Genomic DNA, 26,086 nt, shown 5'->3' on the forward strand with positions numbered 1-26,086 from the left:
TGCTTATATGTGATGAAAGTCTTCTTCACATAATACAGTAAGTTGACCATGTAATACTGAAAGACTGGCTAGTGTTATGGGACTAGAGCCTCAGAAGGAGTGTATGTTTCCTTGGTCTCAGCGTTGCTTACTGAGTTGACCACCAGTTGGCCTGTGAGCAGGACCTGGGCAGTCAGTTTGCCTACCTTCTCCCCTGTCCTTGAAATGCGCTTTTGGCCCATCGTTTCCACAGTGGGAGCCATTTTCAAGGAAGCAGCCTTGAGAGAGCAATGTGTTATTGAGACCATCTGGACAGTGTATGTGGCTGAACCTTGTTAAGGCCTCTGTATAAACTTTTAAATAGGCACAGAGATCCACTTATCTTGCAGCTGCTTCCAAACAAACTTCCTATGTAAGATCCCTGATTATGAAACTTACCTACCAATCTGAAAGTCATCTGCCTTCCTTTGGTCTCTCCTTGCCAGTTTTCAAACCAAAACTTGAACAGCAATTGTTGACTAGACTTTAGATAAGGAACACAGAAATGCTTCAGAAATCAATGCTCTTGCAGATTTTGTACACGCTTCCAGGAAATGCTAACACCAATGAAAAAGGGCAATGTTACTTAGGGAAACAAGATGTGTTTAAAATAGCTCTGACTTCTGTGATCCTGTGTTGGCTTTTATTAGTTTTTAATTTCTTTCCTCACAGTGATCTCTTCTTGTTGTTCCTGGAGCCAACTATTTTCCTTTTCCTTGTCATTTACTATTTCTGTTTTGATTAGGACGGGATAAGATTGTCAGGGCAAATCTGGAACTGGGTCTAATTGTACAAGTTTCTTTTAGGAAGCAGGGCATTTTCCCCCATCATTTTAGTCCTTATAGTGATATGGAAATTAATCTTATTCAAAGCAATCAAAAAGCAAAAAAATTGTTTAAAATGACTAGCTTTCTTGTGCTGCTTGTTCAATTCCCAGTTTTGTTTTTGGTTTTGCTAAAAAGAAAAAACTTAAATATCTGGAAAATAATATTTACACTTTTGAAAATTTTTAATTGGAGCATAATTGCTTTACAATATTGTGTTAGCTTCTGCCACACATCAGCATGAATCAGGCATAGGTTTACATATGTCCTCCTCTTCTTGAACCTCCCTCCCACCTTCCATCCCATCTCACCTCTCCTATATTGTCACAGAGTATCAGGTTTGAGCTCCCTGTATCATACAGCAAATTCCCACTGGCTATAAATTTTACACGTGGTAATGTATATGTTTCAGTGTTGCTCTTTCAATTCATCCTTCCTTCTCCTTCTTCCATTGTGTCAACAGTCTGTTCTCTATGTTTACATCTCCACTGATGCCCTGGAAAAAGGTTCATCTGTACCATCTTTCTAGATTCCATATATATGTGTTAATATATGTTTGTTTTTCTGACTTGCTTCACTCTGTATAATAGGCTCTAGGTTCATCCACCTTATTAGAACTAACTCAAATGCACTGCTTAATTTATCCTATTGGGGCTCTTCTTGTTGAATTGAACTGAATCATCACCTATTACTAATTAATATAAAGTGATACGTGTGACATTTTAGAGTTTACAAAGTGTTTTCTCATGAACACACATGCTTTTCACATGTTCTATCAATAATCTCCTCAGGCCTTGCTACTCAAAGTTGATCCAGGGACCAGCAGCATCAGCGAACATGGGTGCTTGGTAGAAATACAGCATCTCAGACCCCAGCCCTCAGACTGATTTAATCCCAAGCTGTATGTTAACAAGATCCCCAGGTGACTGCATACACATTTAAAGTTTGAGAAACACTGCTTGCGGTATCTCTAAGGGAAACCTTTATGTAAGTGGCAGAACCAAATTTAAATATGCTTCTTTGATTGAGCTCTTTCTAATGGATCATGAAGTCTATGAATGTTCAAATTTACATTTAGGCTTAGAGCCAGAGCCCCATATCTGACTCAAGGCTAATGGCCCAGGTTGGGAACATTTCTGATAACTGACATTACAGTTCATCATGCACCTTGAACAATAAAAATGATTTAATTGCTATTTAAGTGTTCAAATTGGGTCACTGTGATAAATGTAAAACCTTCCTCCCCATTTCCTTAAAGTCCTGATGCTCTTTGATACCAGCCATCAACAGCACTTAAATTCAGCCCATCTGGCAATGCTAGTGGTCACTAATGACAATTTAGGAGACACTCTGTATTGGTTCTTTGTCCATTTGGTATCATTTTTGTTGTGTCATAGGACCTGCTACTTTTGTTGTATTTATAGGCCACAGGTTTGTTCACCTTATCTATAAGCTTCCGTGGTGGCTGCCTGCCAAGTGGGAGACCTGGGTTTGATCCCTGGGTTGGGAAGATCTCCTGGAGGAAGGCATAGCAACCCACTCCAGTATTCTTGCCTGGAGAATCCCTTGGACAGAGGAGCCTGGTGGGCTACAGTCCATGGGGTCGCAAAGAGTTGGACATGACTGAGAGACTAAGCACAACACAACACAAATTTCAAGCCCCTTGGAAGTAATAGTGGCATCATAAATGCAAACTGTAGTAATAATCAGCACCAGACAGCCATCAAGCACAAAGGTAAATGGTGAATTGTTTTTTAATAGGAAGAAAATGATCAGTCTTTGTAAACCATACCTCATTTATTTAAATCATGATTTACGTGGATTTAAAACATGCATAACTGTGGTTGTAACTCACTTGATTTTAATTATTTAGCGTAATCCAGGCTCTGAAAGAGTTAAATTTTAAAAAAGAAACTTCAGCTTGCTAAAATAGATACATTTATATGTTACAGCTCACACACTTTACTCCTATGAAGATTTCTCATATCCTTATGTAGAGTTTATTTTCTCCTGTGTAATTCTAACCCTGCCTAATCAAAATAGAATGAGTAAGTTACAAAGAGGAAGAGTAAAGCTGTTGAGTGACATATATTGGCTATAAAAATAGGCAATGTTTTTGAGGAAAGACTAATAAATAAGGATATAGTTATCCTTACATAAAAGGTAATGTTCCCTAAATTCTAAAAGTTCCAAAGTAAAATCAGAGTCATGTTAGTTGTCAGTTTTGATCCCTTCCAAGTACCTCCTTCATGGACTTCTGAATAGTTCTAGAAATCTCTGGACAAATTCTTAAATGTGTTTTTATAAACCAGTTTCGTGGGCTATCACACACTGCAATTTTCCTTCTTTCCTGTTTTGGGGAGGTTATGGGGAGTTGTCATTTCTGCTGCTCTGACATGTAGAGGAACTGTACTTCTGTAGTTTTATACTCAGAACTCCACTGCTGTTGGCAGTCCCGCCAGAGCCTGTGCTGTGTCTGCAAAGGCCCAACGTTGAGGATGTTAATGTGTAAAAAGGGCCTTGGATAGGATTGCACTGTGGTCAAAGGCTCCCAGAGCTGGGTCCCCTGCTGTGGAACGTGTGGGTGCCAGTCCTACGGCTGACTCTGTCTGCCATCAGCACTGAAACCGTGAGTGCCAACACTGCAGGATCCTATCAGTCCTTTTGCTTTGAATGGATGCCAGCAAAAGAGTTCTTTGATTTACGTTGATTCTTTTGGTGCTGCCACCTTGCCCTAGGACTTAGGAATGAGTTTATGAGAGCCAGGCAGAGGACAATATGTAGGATACATTTTATTCTGTACTCTGCATCACTTTCAGTGTTAATTCGCTCTCTGCATGCACATATGGAGAAGGCAATGGCACCCCACTCCAGTACTCTTGCCTGGAAAATCCCATGGATGGAGGAGCGTAGTAGGCTGCAGTCCATGGGGTCGCTAAGAGTCGGACACGACTGAGCGACTTCAGTTTCACTTTCCACTTACATGCATAGGAGAAGGAAATGGCAACCCACTCCAGTGTTCTTGCCTGGAGAATCCCAGGGACGGGGGAGCCTGGTGGGCTGCCGTCTATGGGGTCGCACAGAGTCGGACACGACTGAAGTGACTTAGCAGCATGCACATATACATATGCATGTATGTGTGTGTGCATGCCCATAGGTGTATCAACTTTCTGTTAAGATAACTTCTTTTCTGAGAACCTTCTGAATAGATCCTGTAAGTAGGCCTCTGGGGCTACCTAATTAATCATTCCTCTAGGCAGATCCAGGGTAACAACACAGCTGGATCCATACTGTCCCCAGTGAGCAGCCTGGGACAGTGTAAATAGAGCCAAATCATCTGATAGACCTAAAGTAATTACTAACACCTCCATTGCTTTAAAGCACATAAATAAGTAATCGATGCACTCTGAACCTTCAAGAGAAGGTTAAGTCTCATACACACATGGGCATGCATTTTAATTATCGTTGGTTAAAGGGATCAGCTCCGTTAATATGGATATTTCACCTATTAATGTTACCACCAATGAGACTTATCCATTACTATTGCCCATGGACACTCAAGGAACTTCTAGGTACAATCATGTAATTTATTATCCTCAAGAAGCTTATAGATTCTATTACCTGTCTCTCAAGGGTTAGGATCAGTCTCAGAAGATTGAGGACCGGGAAAATATGTAAATCATATACTCTAAAAGGCAAGAAAATGTGAGAGAGAAATTTACCCTGGTTCAGATGATATCCGGCAACCAGACACTTTCTACAGTATCATATGCTTTTATTATGCTCTGTTAAGAGAGGAAAATGGGTCAGGAAGACAGGCAGGAGGAGATGGTTAAACATCCTTGAGAAAGTGCCAGGATTAGTCACCTCCGGAGATCAGGTACTGAAACAGATGGCCCACTGCTTTGTTAGATGTGCTCTTGTTTTGTGTCTATTTTTCATTATGGATCCTGGGAGTGGACAACTCTTAGACCACTCCATCTTTAATGTCAGCTAATTTTATGTTTCACATAGAAGAATTCTTCTTTTGAATTAATTTTTATGAAGCAGTCATGTTTATCCTTGGTCAACATTGTAAATGATGGTTGTGTTCCTTGATTCACTTGGAGAATTTTTATTTCATGAAAGAAAGTGGACTCCAATGAATGAATGACAGTCTTAGTTACCTGGGAGGCTTTCCTGTAGGTCTCCTTTGGCTTGTTGGCTGGTGCAGAGGAAGATGTACTTGAAGGAGTCCTCATGGGCAAATGGGAACCTATCTCAATGCACATCTCTGACTATACTTCTCTGTTACCATGTGGAGGAGGAGGAACTAGGCTGCTTTAGTACAGAATTAATCCAAGCACCCTCCTGCTATGACCTGCCCTGGGCTTTTCTGAGAGAAAAAAATTGGTCAAGGGGTTGTGAAGATTCTGCTTTGAGAGTTGCTAGAAGGGAAGCCTACCTAACTGTCACCCCTCGTGTTCTCATTTCTATTTGCATCAGTTCAAGTTCCTTGGGTCCAGCATTAGAGTTTCACTCTTGAAAATGTCCTTAATTCTCTTGTCTTACTCTTTTCTGTTCTGCTTCCTTGGAAAAAAGTCCAACTTAGTAAAAAAAAAAAATTTTTTTTAATCTATTCCAATCCCAGAAAACTTCAATGGTTAAATATTACTGAAGTACACTAGAAATTTCTCACCATGAATCTTACACATCAATAGTAAATTCAGTTTTCTACTCTCTGAGATAATAACTTCATACTTGTTACTTCTCAAATCAGTATCTCCTTCCCACCCCACTTTAAACTTATGACTTCACCTCTTATTTTACAGGAAAAAGATGCAAACAGACATGAACTTTCTCAGTTTCCCACCATTAACCCACCAACCTACTTGCAGCTATTTCTGCATATTCTGCATTTTCTTTAGGTAAGAAGTCATGGATCTTTTTCTGCCTGGATCCAGCTTCTCTACTTGTGGTCCAGATCCTCTTCACTCAGATCTCCCAAGTTTTACCCCCAGTTTATTCCCTCCCCTCCATAATTATTTTTCTCTACCACTTCTGGATCATTCCAGTCACCACACAATCATACTTTATTACCCTTCTTAATGAAATAAAAATCTCTCTTGATGCCACATCTGTGCCTCTATCCACTGCGCTATTTCTCTGGTATTTGTGAAAGCATTACCTCTGTCTTCAGGTTGTTATTTCCTTTCCTGGCCTACCCCATATTAATGTTATTTCACTACCACTGCACTAAAATTGTTTTTATCAAGATTGCCAGTGATTTTTTTTTATAAAGCTAAGGAAAGTTATGACTAACCTAGATAGCATATTCAAAAGCAGAGACATTACTTTGCCAACAAAGGTCCATCTAGTCAAGGCTATGGTTTTTCCAGTAGTCATGTATGGATGTGAGAGTTGGACTGTGAAGAAAGCTGAGCGCTGAAGAATTGATGCTTTTGAAGTGTGGTGTTGGAGAAGACTCTTGAGAGTCCCTTGGACTGCAAGGAGAGCCAACCAGTCCATTCTAAAGGAGATCAGTCCTGGGTGTTCTTTGGAAGGACTGATGCTAAAGCTGAAACTCCAGTACTTTGGCCACCTCATGCGAAGAGTTGACTCATTGGAAAAGACCCTGATGCTGGGAGGGATTGGGGCAGGAGGAGAAGGAGACAACAGAGGATGAGATGGCTGGATGGCATCACTGACTTGATGGACGTGAACTCTGGGAGTTGGTGATGGACATGGAGGCCTGGCGTGCTGCCATTCATGGGGTCGCAAAGAGTCGGACAGGACTGAGTGACTGAACTGAACTGAACTGAATGAGTAATTAATTCTTTATCACTTTATTTGACTTTTCAACATCATTTGATATGACTGACTGCACTCTTCTTGAAACGTTTTCCTCTTTTGGCTTCTTAAGATACTTGTGTGTATCTTAAGATACAGTGTGTGTGTGTGTGTATATGTGTGTATGTGTGGTTAAAAAACACATGACATAAGATTTACCCTCTTAATGATTTTTTAAATGTTTAGTATTCTTAGTTCTAAGCACAAAGGTATATAGAAAATCTCTATAGCATTTCATCTTGCATGACTGAAATGTTATACCCATTAAACAGCAACTCATCATTCCTCTTCCCAGCAGCCCCTGCAACCACCATTCTACTCTTTACTTTGATGAATAGCTACCTACTTCATATAAGCAGAATAATGTAGTATTTATCCTTTTGTGACTGGATATTTCACTTAGCATGGTGTACTCAAGGTTCATTCATGTTGTAATATATAGCAGAAATTTCTTTCCTTCTTCACAGCTGGGTAATGTCCCATTGCACGTATATACCTATTTTGTTTATTCATCTTTCAGCGCACTTTGAGGTTGTTTCTGTATCTTGACTATTGTGAATAATGGTGCAATGAACATGGGGGTGCTAGCATCTCTTTAATAGCCTTTTAAAATTCTTTTGGTTAAATACCCAGAACTAGAATTGCTGGGTCACATAGTAGTTCTATTTTTAACTTTTTGAGGACACTGCATTATTGTTTTCTGTAGCAGCTACATCATTTTACATTCCTACCAATAGTGAACAAGTTTCCAATTTCTCCATATCTTCACCAATACTTATTCCTGTTTTTTTTTTTTTAATAATTACCATCCTAATAAGTGTGGGCTTATATCTCAGTGTGCTTTTGATTTTTATTTCCTTGATGATTTGTGACTTTAAACAGCTGTTGATGTACCTGTTGGCCATTTGTATGTCTTTTTAGGAGAAATGTCTTTCAAGTCTTTTGGCATTTTTTAATTGGGTTATTTGTTATCTTGCTGCTTGGTGGTAAGACTTAATGATGTATTTTGAAAATTAAATCCCTTACAGATATATGATTTGTAAATATTTACTCCCATTTTATAGGTTGCATTTTTACTCTATTGATTGCTGCTTCCTTTGCTCTGCAGAAGTTCTTTAGTTTCATATAGTCCCACTTGTCTATCTTCTATTTTGTTTTCTATGCTTTTTATATCATATTCAAGAACACATTGCCAAGATCAATGTCTAGAAGCTTTTCCCTCATGTTTTCTTCTAGAAATTTTACAGTTTTAGGTCTTACATTTAGATCTTTAGTTCATTTTGAAATTATTAGTGTATGGTCCAGTTTCATTTTTCTGCATGCAGGACTCATTTTTCCCAACACATTTGTTGATGAGACGAACCATTCATCATTGTGTGTTCTTGACACTTTTCTCAAAGATCAGTTGACTGTATTTGTGTGAGTCTACTTCTGTGTACATTTTGCTCTGTTGGTCTATATGTTTGGCTTTGTGCTTAGCATCATACTTCTTTGATTGCTTTATCTTTGTAATATGCTTTGAAATGCGAAATGTGATGCCTCCAGCTTTGTTCTGTCTCAAGACTGTTTTGTTTATTTGGAGTCCTTTGTGGTTCCACATTAATTTTAGCTTTTTTTTTTTTCCATTTCTGTAAAAATAAAATGCCATTGGGATTTTGATAGGAATTGCTTTAAATCTATTAGACTACCTTAGATAATTCGGGTACTTTAACAATACTAAGTCTTCCATCCACCAACAAGGGGTTTCCTTTTATTTGAGTCTTGTTTAAATTCTTTCATACATGTTTTCTGAGAACAAGTCTTTCACATCCTTGGTTAAGTTTATTTTTAAATATTTTATTCTTTTTGATGCTACAATATCTAAGATTGTTTTCTTAATTTCCTTTTGGAGTGCTGATTTTTAGTGTATAGAATAAAGGTGATCTTCATATGTTGATTTTGATCCTGCAACTTTACTAAATGCATTTATTATAACAGGTTTTCGTTGTTGTTGTGTGTTAGTGTACAGTGTGAAATGAACAAATGATAAAGTGAAATAAGAACTGTTAATTTAGGCAGAGGAGATCCTTTAAAAATGCAGGCTCTGGTTTCAAATACCTGAGGTTTGTAGCCTAGCTTTGACATTTACTAGCTCTGTGCTTCAGTATTCTCAGCTAAAACACGACGATAATAACAGTACTTCATAAGCTATTATGAGTACTTCATGGGTATAATACTTCTTAAGTTGTTGTAAGGATTAAATGAGGATATGTATAAAGTATCTAAGAAGGGCTGGCATACATGATGTTACCTACTCATGTTTCACTTGTGATTTTCAATCCTGATGAATAATCTTCCGAACAAAATAGAAAGTGAATGTGAAAGTCGCTCAGTCGTGTCTAGCTCTTTGTGACCCCATGGACTTAGTCCATGGAATTCTCCAGGCCAGAATACTGGAGTGGGTAACGTTTCTCTTCTCCAGGGGATCTTCCCAACCCAGGGATCGAACCCAGGTCTCCCACATTGCAGGCGGATCCTTTACCAGCTGAGACACAAGGGAAGCAGAAGAAAATAGAGACGATTGTAATAAAAAATGTTTTCAAATGTGTGTTCAAGCTTTTGTGCCAAGGCAATGTATATCTCTAGGTACTAAAGAGGGGAGATGATAAAATATTACAGAACTGAGCAATCATTTCTAGAGATTATGAAAATGGAGATATAAAAATAATGCAAATGTCACAGTGTCCAAAAGAGGAAAAATAGACCCCAAGAAATTCATGTGGTAATGATGTGTAAGTGAATAAAAAAGGAAGTGATGATAAGGGCTCACCCTCCCTGTGAAAAGTGAATCAGTTGGGAGGCACGGGACAAGTCAGTTAACTCTGCTGGTCCTCTGCTGTTATAGTTGTAAAACTGCTCAGCAGTTAATGTTGTGGACAAACTTGCCTCGAACCATGGCTCTGCTGTTTACCAGCTGACTCGGGGGAGCCACTGAAAACCCTCTGAGTTACAATTCCCTCAGTTCCAAAATGGAGATGATAGTACCAACCTCACATCCTCTGTTGTGAGGAATCAATAAAATATGTAGTATACTTGTCACCGGAGAAGGAGATGGCACCCCACTCCAGTACTCTTGCCTGGAAAATCCCATGGACGGAGGAGCCTGGTAGGCTGCAGTCCATGGGGTCACTAAGAGTCGGACATGACTGAGCAACTTCACTTTCACTTTTCACTTTCCTGCATTGGAGAAGGAAATGGCAACTCACTCCAGTGTTCTTGCCTGGAGCATCCCAGGGACGGGGGAGCCTGGTGGGCTGCGCAGAGTTGGACATGACTGAAGTGACTTAGCAGCAGCAGCATACTTGTCACAGAACAAATGGTCAATAAATGTAACTCTTTTTTTTTGTTATCATTCTATCATGTATAATTCACTTCATTTATTTGCTAACAAGGTGGTTCTTGTCTTTGTAAGATCCTTTTCCCTTACCTCCCTTTAGTCACAGCTTGTTGATTTTTTCCTTTGCAGGCTCAGCCCTGCCTTAGGCTCCAGACCCAGTCCAACCCTTGGATAAGGCAATGTGAAGAGGACCGTTTCATTTCACCAGTTTTCTTCTTGCATCTAGAACTCAGCTTCTGATACAGCTGGATACTGAAAAATCAACTGTCATGGGAGGGGCACACATGAGCAGCCCAGAGCAAGGAATGGAACTTCCCACAGGTGGAGATGTTGGCCAGGTAGATTCAGTGGCAAGTTATTGGGAGAATATCCATATCCAGAGAGGACAGTGATCAGCACTACTTTTGATCCAGCACAGCGAAAAGGATCTAATATATGGACAGAGACCCTTAAGTAAACCTACAAGCAGATTTCTCAGAAACACAGGGAAACCTCAGACACACTGAACTTCCTCATATGAAGTTTACTTGTCCAAGTCAGAGCTTTGGACACCATCTTAGATGATTAGACTTTTCGCTCTAAGATTAAGTTCTTAGTCCCAGGCTATACCCAGATCCTAGGAGAAAAATTCTGTGTGATTCTTCCCAGTCCCACCTGGTCCCTGAACACCGTGTTCCTGACTGAGCTCTCTTTCACTATGAAGAGAAAACTCCTGGTTGTTACAAGTTGATACATTAGGCAACAGAGCCTAAATTTTAAATTGATTTTTAAATGTGAAGATTAATTGGAGCCATTTTGACAAGCTTTAACAAGAGTGAAACTAAAAAAGTTTTGAAATATAAAATATATAAGAGCAGGTCCATAGAAACTTGACTTAACTGTGGTCTGTGAGAAAAAGACCTAGGGCATGTAGTCAACAGGGAGCTGACTGTCGATCAGTGGCAGAGCACACAATAATGTGTGTGCACAATTGGGCTGCTGTGCCAGATGTAGTTCACAGAGCAAGGGGTGTAATAGCCTGGCTGACCCTATACTGGGCAGAGCCATCTGCAACATGGAGCTCTGTTCTGGGCTTCAAACTTTCATGAATACTGTGGAAAGTTGCAGAGTTTTGGGGTAGCAAGGGGTTGGGATTGTGGGGAGGGTTTTACCAAGCCATTGACTTTGAAGTTTCTGGAAGCCAACTTACATGGGAAATATAGCCAGCTCTCTTCAGGCACACAGAGAGGTCTATGAAGTTCTAAATTAAAGCAACCACAAAATAGAATTTAAAGGGATAATGCTTTTGGAAAGCTAAAAGACAAGGAGAAACCTTTTATCAATGTGATTTTTAAGCAGTGAACTTAGCCTCTCTAGGAGAAGTGTGTAAAAAGAGGCTGAATGGTTATCTTCCAAACATCTGCATTTATTAATACAAAGCATTTGATCCGGATGACCTCTAAGGCCTTTTCTGCCTCTATGACACTGTGATAATGGATAGGTTGTTATTTAATTGCTAAGTCATGTCTGACTCTTTTGAGACCCCGTGGATTGTAGCCCTCTAGGCTCCTCTGTCCATGGGATTTCCCAGGCAAGAATACTGGAGTGGGTTGCCATGCCCTCCTCCAGGGGATCTTCCTAACTCAGGATTGAACCCACATCTCCTGCATTGCAGGCAGATTCTTTACCCCTGAGCCACCAGGGATGCCCCATGGATAGGTTACTTAGTGTCTCATAACATCAGTTTCTTATATGAAAACAGGAGTAAGAATTGTATTCATTTTTATGATTGTATGAATCAAGTCACTGATCACTATTTCTCCCTTAACCCATTTTCCACATGTAGCATGTTTCTGGTCTTTTCCCTTCATTTTTTATAAAAATTTACTTATTGTTTTAATTGCCTAGTAGAATTTAGCACTCTCTCCTAGCAGACAGGATATAAACTGAAAATTGAATATAGCAGGAAGAAAGCCCTTTTTAACACCTGACTGTTATTTCCAGGGCCATTAGATTAAGAATAATATTTTGGCATATCAGTAGGTAGAACTGATTTTTCTCTTGTGTCAGTGTAATTACTGAAACTGACCTCCTCTGACAAGAGAGGTGCAGACTCCCAGCTGCAACCATTCCATTACCCTTACATAGATTGGGATCCCCCGGGCCTTTCCTGAAGTCAAGATGCCAGAATGACCCTAAGGACCTGATTTCCATCAAAGCTCTTGAAGGCGAAAACAACAAGCTTGAGATACAAAAAGGTTTTAAAGAATATTTTTTTCCTTAAAGCTAGCTCACTCTCCAGGCATTGAGTTACGTTAACGGACTGTTCATCTAAGGATGGTTTCAACGATGCAGTGGGGCACACTATAGAACATGGCAACAGTAAATATCAAAGAGTAGAATAATGGTTGCCAGGAGCTAGTTGAGAGGAGGGAACACTGGAGAGTTGTTTAGTGTAAATAGAGTTTTAGTTTTTCAAGATGAAAAAGTTCTGGAGACCTTTTGCACAGCAGTGTGAATATGCTTGACTGTATTGAAATGTACAGTTAAAAGTGGTTAAGACTGTAAGTTTATGTTTGCTTGTTGTTGTTTTTTTTTACTACAATTGAGAAAAAAATTTGCACAGTCAGATCAAGTTTTATAGTTTTTGACATAAGTGCCTGGAGGCTTGCTATACAGTTTTCTGCAGTGTTTGTAATTCTTTAAGGCTCTAACATCAAGAAAAAGCATTGCTCCTGGCTATGAGGCTAATAATCTTGTTTTTCCCTCTTTGTATTTCATTCATGATTTCACTGATTGAAGATGGCCAAATCATATTAACTTCTTAGGTCTCTGTTTCTTTAGTGTGATATCAGACTAATGCACTTTGTCCTCTCAGGTACCCTGCTGATGAGGGTTAATGAAATAATATACAGATGCTTTCAAATTCCTTTTATTGGAAACATCTTCCTGGGTTTGTGAAAATTTAGGATTCACATGGCCCAGAGTTACCTGCCAAGGTCAGTTTCTCTTCTTGGATGGAATCGGTGGTACCATATTTTAACTTGGACAAGATTAGGATTCATTCATTCAGAAATTCATACTAAACATGGAATATGTTCCAGGCTGTTCTGTTGTTTTTCATTGTCCAGTTGCTAAGTCATGTCTGATTCTTTGTGACCCCATGGACTGCTGCATGCCAGGCTTCCCTGTTTCCCAGAGTTTGCACAAAGTCGTGTCTGTTGAGTTGGTGATACCATCCAACCATCTCATTCTCTGTTTTCCGCTTTGTTCATAGAATTCTCTAGGTGAGAATACTGGAGTGGGTAGCCATTCGCTCCTCCAGGGGACCTTCTCAACCCAGGGATCGAGTCCAGGTCTCCTGCATTGCAGGTAGATTCTTTACCATCTGAGCCATGAAGAGGGACACCAGTGGTTTGTTATTGTTGTTTAGTCACTTGGGCATGTCCAACTTCTTGTGACCCCGTGGACTCTAGCCCTCCAGGCTCCTCTGTCCATGGAATTTCCTAGGCAAGAATACTGGAGTGGGCTGCCATTTTCTTCTCCAGGGAATCTTCCCTGAGCTAGGGATCAAACCTGCATCTCCTGCACTGGCAGGCAAATTCTTTACCACTGAGCCACCAGAAAAGCCTGTCCAGGCTGTTCTAGGGGCTGGAAATAGAGGTAGAACAAGCTTGATTGGGCAATTCCATTCTAGTAGTAGACAGGAGATTGTAAGCAGCCCCATAGAAAATGACCCTTTTGTAGGATTTACCTAAACCAGAGGAATCATATTGATTTTTGTTGAAATATCTGGGATCTAGGTTCTAATAAGTTCCCTTGGAGGACTTCATTTTTTGTTTTCACATTAAAATGTGGAAAACGAGCACAATCGTGGGGACCCATCCTATACTCCCGAAGTACTCTTAGGCTATTGTTCACATGGAGTGAGAGCCAATTAAATGGTGTAGATTTCAGGGTTTATTCTAGAGAGTCTCTGTAGCAGATGAAGGCCTGACATTACCATCTTCCACAGGGATGTTTTTGTAGACTTATTCCCTTCTCTCCATGCCGGAACATAGGAGAAGGGAGGTGGGCTGTGGCTGAGGAGCTCATCGTAGAAGTATTTCTCTCTTCCTTTAACCTTGTTCCACTTGCCTCGTTTCTTATACCACCTCCTTCCAGGCCTCCTGAATTTGCTTGCAATCATATTACACTCTTGACTTCCTTTCAGGCTCAGTTTCAGGCACTGACCGAGGTAATAAAATAGTATTTATCCTTTTTCCTGGCCCTTTGAGAAGCTGTTGATCTAGTTGGGGAGCATTTGCTGAATTTTAAGGTCACTCTGCATCATGGAGGAAGTGAGAAAGTTGTTTAAGAGGTAAAAGATAGTTGTTGGTTTTGCTTTTTACCTGTGAATCCAGAAGTATAATCCAATTCATTTTCAGTAGGCTGAAAAGCTCTCCCACAGGCAGAACTACAGTTTCAGGAGATGCAGCTGAAAGTACTATTCAGTATTATCATAGGAAAAGATCATAGGAATAACTACCATTTATCAAAGGCCTGTCTTCTGAGAATAACTTACACATATTTAACTCTTATAATAACCCTGTGCAGTCAATACTGTTCCCATTTTACAGACATGTGAACAGAGAGATTAAGTACTTGTGTTCAAAGATGTATTAGGTGATGAATACAGAGAGCTGTCAGGTTTTAAAGCCTAAGAATTTTTTTTTTTTAATTAGGTCTTATATCCAGAATAAAACTCCTAGGTCTTGAGTAGCAGTCTTCATTTTTCCAAGATTCTCTTCACTGACAATTATAAATGATCTTTTTCTCTGTTCTTTGTATTTAAGCACAAATTTATTTGAGCCCTTTCAAAAACAATTGATATTTGTGGATTTAAATGTTTTAATTTACCTTGCCATTAGGCAATAAACTTTAAAAATGTACTCAGATATTTTCTTAAACACTTAAACAAGTGTTAATGTACTCAAATATTTTCTTAAACACTTAAACAAGTAAAACACCAAGACTAATGGAATTCATTCACTCATTCAGCAAGAGTGAGATTAAGTATTTGCTTTATGCTTAAACCCCAAGTTATGTTTTCCCTTCACACCTTACCCCTGTAAAATGTCATCATACATTTTCCTACAATGAGAAAGAAGCAAATCCTGTAAGTGGATAAAAAAAAAAAAAAGTTCAGTGTAGCCACAACAGACTCTTAAAGGCCTAAGTGGGGCTTCAAACCCCAACGTTGTATTCGAAAGGACACCGCTGAAGGCCTCCCAATGGGTGAGACACTGGGCCTTGACCCTGGGAGATGGCATTTTGATTTTTATTGCTTTTCTATTGAGAGTTTAAAGACATTCTCAGCATATTATTTTCAAGGGATTTTTCTTGGCTCATGTTTGGGTAAAAATTATTTTTGTTCCTGCTGAAAGGCCTCTTTTCTACCAGAATTCAGAATAGAGTATGACAAAGCTTTGGCTCCTGTCTGTGACATTGCTGACAGTCGTAACAAATACACTTTCCCAAACTTTATGGCATTTTAATAGGAAGTTAAATGAAAGAAATCCATTTTACCAGCTTTTTTTCTTCATTAAAAAGGATAACTTGTGAAAACAACAGTTAACAATTGGTTTCTATTTTTCTAGGGAGGGTGTTAGATGTTTTGGCAAATATTGGCTAACATTTATATTAATGCACTCATGGGGTCACTTTTTTAAGTTATAGAATTTGCCCCTCTAAAGATAATACCATGATTAATTTCAAATAATTTCAACAGTTTTTTAAGGACCGTATTTTTTCTCTCTTTCTCTTTTTTTAGCAGAGTACTAAGGACCTGTATAATTTATCCAACTTACGATACAGGCTTATGATTATCATTAGCATCATTTATTAAACTACATACCATACAGAGATATTTAGAAGAAGCCATTGGTCTGTTCACAGCTGTTGGTGCATATCCCTGCTGGATCGGACATCTATATTTTTAAGTTTTTGTGTTTGATTTTTAGGGTTTTTTTGATTTTTAATCTTTTAACACGACATGAAAGTTACCATTTTAACCATTTTTAAGTGTATAGTCTGTAGCATTAAGTAAACTCACATTACTCTGCAAACTATCACTACCATTCATCTACAGAGCTCTCTCCTCTTCCTAAACTGAAGCCCATTAAACACTGACCTCCCCTTCCCCCCTCTTCCCATTCCCTGGCTATCGCCATTCATCCTACTGTCTCTATGCATTTGACTACTCTAGGGACTTCATATAGGTAGACTCGTATAATATGGTCCTCTTTTGAATGGCTTATTTCACCTAACACAATGTTTTGAAGGTTCATCTATGTTATAATATGTGTCAGCATTTCTTTCCTTTAGAAGGTCGAATCCTAATGCATTAGATTTATATACCACATTTTGTTTATTCATTCATTTGTTGGATACCTGTGTTGCTTCCACCTTTCAGCTATTGTGAATAATGCTGCTATGAATATTGTTGCACAAATATCTGTTCAGGGCCCTGCTTTTGCTTCTTTTGAATATATTCACAGAAGTGAATTGCTAGTTTCTATGGCTAGTTCTATGTTTAATTTTTTTGAGGTATCTTATTCTTATAGTTGTGATCTCTCACGGCCTTTTTATTATTCTTATTTTCAAGAAACTTTACCTAAGTAGTTACACCTCTTTCTAGTTTGCTGTTTATTTTCTCTTAGCTGAAGAGGGATTTAGCTAACTTGATTACAATTGTGCTAGAACAGAGGTAAATAGACTCTGAGGGACATTTAATTAAAGTTTATCAGCTTTAGTATATAAATTTTATCATATATATTGTATCACTGAAAAGTTCTTTTATATATTCAAAGTATATAATTGAGAGTGTTACAAATGGCATTTTAGATAAGATAGTAGAAGTGGTGATTTCTAGATAAGTAAGATGCTATAGTCACTTGAATTAAGATGCCTTAATGAAATTAAAAGATGCTTACTCCTTGGAAGGAAAGTTATGATCAACCTAGATAGCATGTTAAAAAGCAGAGATATTACTTTGCCAACAAAGGTCCATCTAGTCAAGGCTATGGTTTTTCCAGTGGTCATGTATGGATGTGAGAGTTGGACTGTGAAGAAAGCTGAGTGCTGAAGAATTGATGCTTTTGAAGTGTGGTGTTGGAGAAGACTCTTGAGAGTCCCTTGGACTGCAAGGAGATCCAACTAGTCCATCCTAAAGGAGATCAGTCCTGGGTGTTCGCAGGAAGGACTGATGCTAAAGCTGAAACTCCAATACTTTGGCCACCTCATGCAAAGAGTTGACTCATTGGAAAAGACCCTGATGCTGGGAGGGATTGGGGGCAGGAGGAGAAGGGGACGACAGAGGATGAGATGGCTGGATGGCATCACTGACTCGATGGACGTGAGTTTGAGTGAACTCTGGGAGTTGGTGGTGGATAGGGAGGCCTGGCGTGCTGCGATTCATGGGGTCGCAAAGAGTCGGACACGACTGAGTGACTGAACTGAACTGAATCTAGATATTTGGCTTTCCTGGTGGCTCAGTGGTAAAGAATCCACCTGTCAATGCAGGAGACTCAGGTTGGATCCCTGGGTCAGGAAGATTCCCTGAAGCAGGAAATAACAACCCACTCCAGTATTCTTGCCTGGAAAAATCCCAGAGAGAGAGAAGCCTGGTGGGCTACAGTCCATGGGGTCACAGAAGAGTCATGACTTAGCTAAGATATGACTTAGCAACTAAATAACAACAAATTTAGATACTATGTGTGGTTATATGTTCCAGTAATGGACCAAACATTGGATGATATTCATAGCAGAACTTCCTTGGAAATTCATGCATTATTACTAGTTATAGATGCTTATTATCTATCTGTGTGAGTCCCTAAGCACAGGTCTGGATTAACATGTGGGAATACTGAGTAAGTCTAGATATTGAGTGTAAAATGGAAATATAAGCCTTTGTGCATCTGTCAAAAACCAAACAAAGCATAATTTACTGGTAGTACAAATGGCCTTAATAATAGCCAGTGATTTCACTCAAAATAAATAAATACTGATAAATACCATGGCCACATGGAAACGGAATATAATCATCAGTTTGTCATGATTTTCAAACATCATTTTTAGCCATGATATATGCAAGCCATGATATATAAGAAATTAGAGAATTTCTCAATGGTGTGGTCTTCATCCTCAGATTTTTGAGAAATTACTATTGCTAACCACTGCAGGATTTCAGCAAATGGTCTTCCCTGAGTCCTTGCCTTTTCTAGGGAAGCCAGACCCACCCAGCCAGTTCCTTCATACTCCAGCTCAGATCAGGACATTTTTCTTGGCTCCTGGTTATTTTCCTTCACTCCCACATTCCCACTCATGTTCTGGGTCCATTTTTCCATCCAAAGTCTACTTGGATTCTAACCCATTTGGCTTTATCTCTCATTTCCACTTGCCTCTCATACTTGATGACAGAGAAAAACAGACCTCTGCAAAATAATACAGGAAGAATTATCATTATCTTCATTAGAAACTTCATAGAAAGCAAAACCAAAATAAAAAAAGTCTTCCTTCTCCTGAAATGGAGAAGCTACTTTTTTGAGGAGTAATCATAGAAAATCAGTATGTCCCTTCTCCCTTTACTCATTCATTGACCACTTATTTACCTTAAAGAGCTTATTAGATACTGCTAGGTTCTGTGCCCACAAAAAATATGATCACCTCTATTCCTAAGTAGTTCATAGTTTCTTGACGAAAGCACACATATTTAAAATAATGGTGATACAGTATGAACAACACCAAAGTAGAGATACACCTAGCTTCTCTGAAATGTATTAATGTAAGTAGTGAGGGGAGTAGACAGAGAAGATTGAACCATAAGAAGCAATACTGAAATTGAGTCTCAAAGAATTTGTTTTCTTGGTACAAAAGGAAGTTCAGGGCAATTCCAGGCAGGAAGGGTCAATATGTGCAAAAAGCATCAAGTTGTCAAGTAATATGGCACAGTCAAGGAATCATTAGTTGTTTGACAAAAGGTAATTTGGAGATGAAATAAAGCCGTTAACATAAGCTCGAGGAGAATGAGAGCTTCAGCTGGAGGTGAGAAAGAAGCATCTCTGCATCTGTGCCCAGTTAACAATTAAAAGGTAATATGAAAATATCACAGGGTGCAAAGAGCTGCCATATAAGACTTCATATTAGAATAGTACATTACCATGTGTAAAGTAGAGCTACTGGGAACCTCTTATAAGCACAGGAAGCTGAGCTCAGTGCTCTGTGATGACCTAGAGAGTGGGATGGGGGAACGTGGGAGGGAGGTCCAAGAGGGATGGGATATATGTATACATATAACTGATTCACTTGACTCTACAGCAGAAACTAACACAACATTGTAAAGCAATTATACTCCAACAACAAACAAATAGAATGGCTGTAAGTCTTGGGAGTCCCGTATCACTGCATCCTTTGATCTTTGTTGTGGCATGCAGGATCTAGTTCCCTGACCAGGAATCAACCCTGGGCCTTCTGCATTGGGAGCTCCAAGTCTTAAACACAGGACCACCAGGGAAGTCCCTTGCATTCTTCGATCTTTGGAACTGGGACCTCTCAGGTTCCCCTTTATAGTGTGCCCAGCTCCAGGTACTTCATCCAATGCTGACTCTGAGCAATAAGCTATTGCTTAGTTACTTATTATTAATTTAGCTTCATTTTCTTGTGTACTGATTTTTTCAGTGTAAGAGTGGCTTTGGATAAGTTTCACAGTCCAATTGGTGACCTCACTCCAACTTTTTATATGAGGTATAAAAAGTCTTCTTAATATAGAATCCCAGAATTAAACTGGCTTACCCTCAGGAACTCCAAATGCCATCCCCTGGTAGAAAGGGATGCATTAACACGTTCTCTGGTAGGCTGGGGTGTCCACTGGGAATTCTAAATGTGATCGTCATTCCTGCACCCATCATGGGAAGGACTACAGAAGTACATGGAAACAGGCCCAGAGCTTCAGAAGTGAGGGAGGAAGTTTTCTCCTCCCAACACTCTCTGCTCAACTTACTATAGGACTATCAGCTTCATCTTTCCCCCTAATCTTCCAAAGGACTTGCTATGCCTTGAATCATAGTTCTCATGATCCATCCTGCTATCCAGTTATACACCAGAATACTACATCTATCTCAGCTTTCTTTTCTTGTTTTCTATTTAAACTTCCCCCTATTACCTTCTGGTTTGTCTCAGCTTCATAACCTGTCAACAAAGCCTAACAGTCAAATATTGTTTATGATGGGTGATTTCATTCAATCTAAGCTCTTATTCATTTAGAGGGAAGATCATGGTATGCATGATTCATCAGGATACCAAAACATGGTTTCCTTGGGCTAGCTGCTATTTAACTTGTCTGATATTCAAATTCATGTCTTTGAAATTTCAGAGTTGGACTAGATGATGCCTAGGATCTGGGAGACTGTTTTATCCTTTGACTCTGTAGTAGCTTGAAATGCTGGTCCTGGATCTTCACCCCCTCCTATATCCACTTGGCATAGTTTCATTATGAATAGAGAATACTTCCCTACCCCTTGATTTCAGAATTGGCCATGTGACTTCCTGAGAAAAGAAACAGAAAGTACAGTATTCCAGTTCTGCGTCTTGAAGAAGCCTCCTTTTTCGAGTTGGCCAAAATTTTGTTCAAGTTTTTCCTTCAACAGCTTATGGAAAAACCCAAAGAAACTTTTTGGCCAACCCAATATTTCTGCCATTGTTGTGATAATAGTTTTCCCTGGGTAACCTGCCAGTCCCAAGAGGAAGCAGAGAGGTAAGTGGCGTATAACCACACAAGCCACTGCTGTCTGAAGTTGAGGCTTCTCAGCCACTTGACGTTTGTGAACAAGAAGTCAATGCTTATTGTTGTGTGTCACTGAGATTTTGAAGTTGTTATGAAGTATTATTATGGGAATACCTAACAACTTCAGCCTCCATGGTAGGAATGTTTTGCATGTAGTAGACTTGATAAAGGCAATAGCACCCCACTCCAGTACTCTTGCCTGGAAAATCCCATGGATAGAGGAGCCTGGAAGGCTGCAGTCCATGGGGTCACTGAGGGTCAGACATGACTGAACGACCGACTTCTCTTTCACTTTTCACTTTCATGCACTGGAGGAGGAAATGGCCACCCACTCCAGTGTTGTTGCCTGGAGAATCCCAGGGAGAGGGGAGCCTGGTGGGCTGCCATCTATGGGGTCGCACAGAGTCTGACACACCTGAAGTGACTTAGCAGCAGCAGCAGCAGCAGACTTGATAAGTACTGATTGAATGATATTGTTACTGAGAATTGTTTCATTGTATCTGTTTCATATGAAACATAAGTGTCAAAGTAAAATGTCTTCTGGATTACAAATATTATCTATCCAAAGTGCAGTGGCCAGGGATTCTTAAAGCTTTTCTGTAAGGGAAAGTAGAGTAGTAAAAATATATTTTGCCAGACATTTCCTAAAGTACTGTTATTCCTGCAACCACACCCAACCCCATGCCTAGCCAGTACATGTCTGTCACCAATTCTTAGAGACTCCACTCCATGCAAGTCCCTTCAGAAGTTTTTCAAGTGACTTTGTAATTTTCCCAGCTGGTTGTATTGGGCCGTTCTGACCTAGCTCATTTGTGGGAGAAAAGAGAGGCTACTAAAGAGATGAGGCTTTTAATGAGACTCTTTCACTGGAGTCTTCACAAATTAGGTCAGTTACAATCTGATAAAAGCAAAAGTTAGTCTGTAGTGGATAATTAGGAAATTGCACTGAGATATAGGACAGCCTCTTCAAAATGACTTCTAATACCTACATGAGGTTTTTTTGTTTTTGTTTTTGTTGTTGTTGTTTTTTTGAGCAAATGACATTGCTGAATAACCCAGAGTCTAGAAGCTGTTGTGGTACAAGGAGGCTGGGTATTAGGGATCATGGAAGAGACGTCTTGATTGTGAGTTCCATTTCAGACCAAGGATCTGAGAAAGGATGTACCTGATTCTTTGAAGTGCCCTTCAAGGAGAAATGGGTAATGTCACAGGTGTGTTTAGCAATAAGGATGCTGAAACTCAGAAAAGAGAAGAAATTAGCAGAAATTCTCCCTACACCAATCAGTAACATGCTGGCTACTTTCTATATTACAGTGTGAATAAAGTATTTTTTTTATTGATTAGCTATAACATGGTCTGTTATACTAAAAGATTAAAGGATGATTGACTATTACAGAAGCTACTACTAGTAAAGTATGATTTCATGAGTTCTTATGATTTTCAATCTATAGTATTTCATTTAATTTTCATAACTTTACTATGAGTATAATATTTTTTCCATTTTTCAGATGAGGAAACAGAAGTCCAGGAGGAAAAAAGTGATTTTCTTTCACATTCACAGGAACAGAGACATCAAACATGGGTGCTAGCTTTTAGAAAAGGGAGTTTTCTCAGGATAGCTGATTGGAAAAATGATATGTGGGAGATGAGAACAATACAAGTGGCATAAGGTCAGCTAGGAGAGGGAAGACTTGACCTTGAAGGGTCTAGAGGGGGAGTCTCAAACTTTTTCTGTAGAGGGTTTCAAGAACTATATAATCTCTGATGTAACTACTCAACTCTGCCATGCAGTATGAAAGCAATTACAAAAATGTATAATCCAATGGACATGGATGGTTGCAATGAAACATCATATGCTCAGACGCTCAGTCATGTCTAACTCTTTGTGACCCTATGAACTGTAAACCACCAGACTCCTCTGTCCATGGGATCTTCCAGATAAAAATACTGGAGTGGATTGCCATGCCCTCTTCCAGGGGATCTTCCTGACCCAGGGATTGAACTTGTGTCTCCTGTGACTCCTGCATTGCAGGCAGATTATTTACCACTGAGCTACTGGGGAAGCCCAAAGCATCATATGTGGACACCTAAATTTGAATTCATCAGAATTTTAATATCACAGAGTATTATTATTATTTTCCCTTTTTAAAACTAAAAATATAAAGCCATTTTTAGGATGCAGAATGCACAGAAACAGGTGGCAGGCTCAATTTGTCTTGTGATTTGCAGTTTTCTGACTCCTGGTCTAGTGTCTAGCAGTACATTAGTGTACATATGTATATATTTAATGAGTGAATTAATTAAATTTCTATAGTAAGAAGTGGAAAGTACATTGTCACTGAATACTAGTTAAACAGGGAAAATCAATGGAAACTATATTTTGTATCTGTGTCAGAATCAGTAGAAGATAAGGGTATGATGCACTGTCATATCCTACAGAATAATTTTTGATCTTTACTAAAAGCCTTGATGAAAACTTTGAGATTGCCATAATCTTTTTTTAATATATTTTATTTTTATAAATATTGTTTGATGTGGACCATTTAAAAAGTCTTTTCTGAATTTGTTCCAATATTGCTTCTGGTGTTTATATTCTGGTTTTTTCTCTGCAAGCCATGTGGGATCTCAGCTCCCCAACCAGGGATCTAGCCTGCAGCCCCCCTGCCTTGGAAGATAAAGTCTTAATCGCTGGACCACCAGGGAAGCCCCTGAGATTTCCTAAATCTTTGTGTACTTTAGTTTTCTCCTGATGTAATGTGGATAATGAGAATACTTACTCTCTGTGTCAGGTTCCCTGAGACTAGTGTGTTAGTTGCTCATTCGTGTCTGACTCTTTATGGCCCCATAGACTTCCTCTTCCATGGAATTCTCCAGACAAGAATACTGGAGTAGGTAGCCATTCCCTTTTTCAGGGGATCTTCTTGACCCAGGAATCAAACCTGGGTCTCCTGCAGTGCAGACAGATTCTTTACTGTCTGAGCTACCAGGGAATGACAGGACTCAGGATATGCTCGTCCTCACAGCTATAATTTACTCTGATAAAAAGACACAAAGTAAAATCCTAAAGGGAAAAGGCGCATGGCACAAAGTCTAGGAAAACCAGGCACGAGCTTCCATTTCTCTCTCCTAGTGGAGTCACACAGGACGTGCTTAATTCTCTCAACAGTGAGTTACGACAACACATGTGAGAAGTTGCCCACTGGGGAAGTGAATAAGAGCCTCAATACCTAGGCTTTTAATTCGAGGTTAACATAACACGTAGATGTTCTCAGCCTGGCATGCATCAAGCTCCAGACACCCAGAAGGAAAGCAGATATTCCACATAAACAGTATTGCATAAGCAATTTAGGCACAGTGAGCTACTCTTACCAATTCTGGAAATAGTGGGAACCCTCCTAAAATCCAAGTTCCTAGATGCCAGTCAAGAGTGAAACTTATAGGTAGACCTTTCAGAGAATAACAGTCAAGAAGATGCCTAGTAAACTTTTCCACATACTCTCCCAAAGTGGGGAGGATTATGTGAAATAATGTATTCCGCTTAAATTATGCTTGGCAGAGAACGAACCCACAAAACAGCGTATTTTACTCTCAGCAGATTGACAAGGAGGCAAAGAGGGGGATAAAGAGAAAGTTTCACAGAATTGCAGATATGGCAGGATCTTTTGTGGATATATTTGTGTATTATGAATTATTACACACCCATATAATCACATGGGAAAATGTCATTAATTCCACCTGTCAAGCTGTAGCAATTAAGATATGACCTCCCTAGGAATCTCTTGAGCATTATGCCTTATCACCCAGATACTTAGGTTCACACACAAGAGACAATGTCATCCTGATGTACAGAATTCCCGTGATAGTAGAGGATACTCATTTCCCATGGACTTCTATAAATTTGAAGATTTGTTTGAAATTAATGAAGAAGAAGGAGCCTCTTGCTCTAAATTTCCACTGAAGGGAACATCCAGATCACTGTCCAATAGTAATTGACAAGTTTACTTCTGTGGCTCTTTCTGACTATGTGCCTTTCTCTCTACCAAGGAAGGCTGAATATGGAATGGCCCTACTACTGGCTCAGTCACTGTATGGCTCGTAACTGGCACCAAGAAAGGATCAGATCAGATCAGATCAGATCAGTCGCTCAGTCGTGTCCGACTCTTTGTGATCCCATGAACCGCAGCACGCCAGGCCTCCCTGTCCATCACCAACTCCCGGAGTTCACTCCGACTCACGTCCATCGAGTCAGTGATGCCATCCAGCCATCTCATCCTCTGTCGTCCCCTTCTCCTCCTGCCCCCAATCCCTCCCAGCATCAGAGTCTTTTCCAATGAGTCAACTCTTTGCATGAGGTGGCCAAAGTACTGGAGTTTCAGCTTTAGCATCATTCCTTCCAAAGAAATCCCAGGGCTGATCTCCTTCAGAATGGACTGGTTGGATCTCCTTGCAGTCCAAGGGACTCTCAGGAGTCTTCTCCAACACCACAGTTCAAAAGCATCAATTCTTCGGTGCTCAGCCTTCTTCATAGTCCAACTCTCACAGTCCAAGAAAGGATACAAATGTACTATTACACACTTATTGTGCTTTGTATGAGGGACTAAGCCAGTACATTGTTTTGTGCTATAGAAAGTCCATTGATTCTAAATTGATTCATTAAAGGCCCAAGATATCAAAGTTCCTCCTTTATTCTGTTGTGATATTGCTAATCCTCAATTACCTGCCACGGCATTTTTCAATTTATGGCTATATTAGATGCTAATTTTTGATATCAGGCAGATTTTCTCCTGCCATCAGAATATTTTCCGTCATGTTCAAATTTTTTTAGACAATAGAAAATGCTTTAGAAAGTAAAATATTTAAAAATAAAGATTTGGCATAAAATATCATGCAAATCATTAACAAGATAGACAGAAGAGGCTTATAGTTTTATTTATTTATTTTGATTATCCACCGTCTTGATGCTGATTTTTGAGTCAACCATGAGTTTTTTCTAAAAACATGTATTCTTAAAGGAAAACAAAAAATTCTATATTTTACACTTAATAAACCAATTATCCTTTAATAACAGAGATGTAACTTAAGATTACATTAGTATTTGCAATGAACAGTTTTTCCTTCTTTGGTCAGCTAATGAATCTCCTAAATGTTGAGAAATTGGTACCAAACTAAAGATCATCAGCTCTCTAATAATCCAGTGCATTTCTGACAAAAAGATTAATTTCCAAACCTTCACTGCTT

At 39.3% G+C, this 26,086-nt stretch overlaps 1 protein-coding gene and 1 long non-coding RNA gene across 2 annotated transcripts in view; both read left to right on the forward strand.

Annotated features, from left to right (window-relative positions):
* Positions 1–26,086, forward strand: part of PLCXD3 (phosphatidylinositol specific phospholipase C X domain containing 3) — a 201,781-nt gene that overhangs the window by 4,115 nt on the left and 171,580 nt on the right. The window lies entirely within an intron of this gene.
* Positions 1–26,086, forward strand: part of LOC123330513 — a 33,181-nt gene that overhangs the window by 3,446 nt on the left and 3,649 nt on the right. The window contains exon 2 of the long non-coding RNA XR_006546475.1: positions 10,177–10,385. This is a non-coding gene — a long non-coding RNA (uncharacterized LOC123330513). The remainder of the gene's footprint in view (positions 1–10,176; positions 10,386–26,086) is intronic.

This window comes from Bubalus bubalis, chromosome 19 (genome assembly GCF_019923935.1).
Source record: "Bubalus bubalis isolate 160015118507 breed Murrah chromosome 19, NDDB_SH_1, whole genome shotgun sequence".
Lineage (NCBI taxonomy): Eukaryota > Metazoa > Chordata > Mammalia > Artiodactyla > Bovidae > Bubalus > Bubalus bubalis.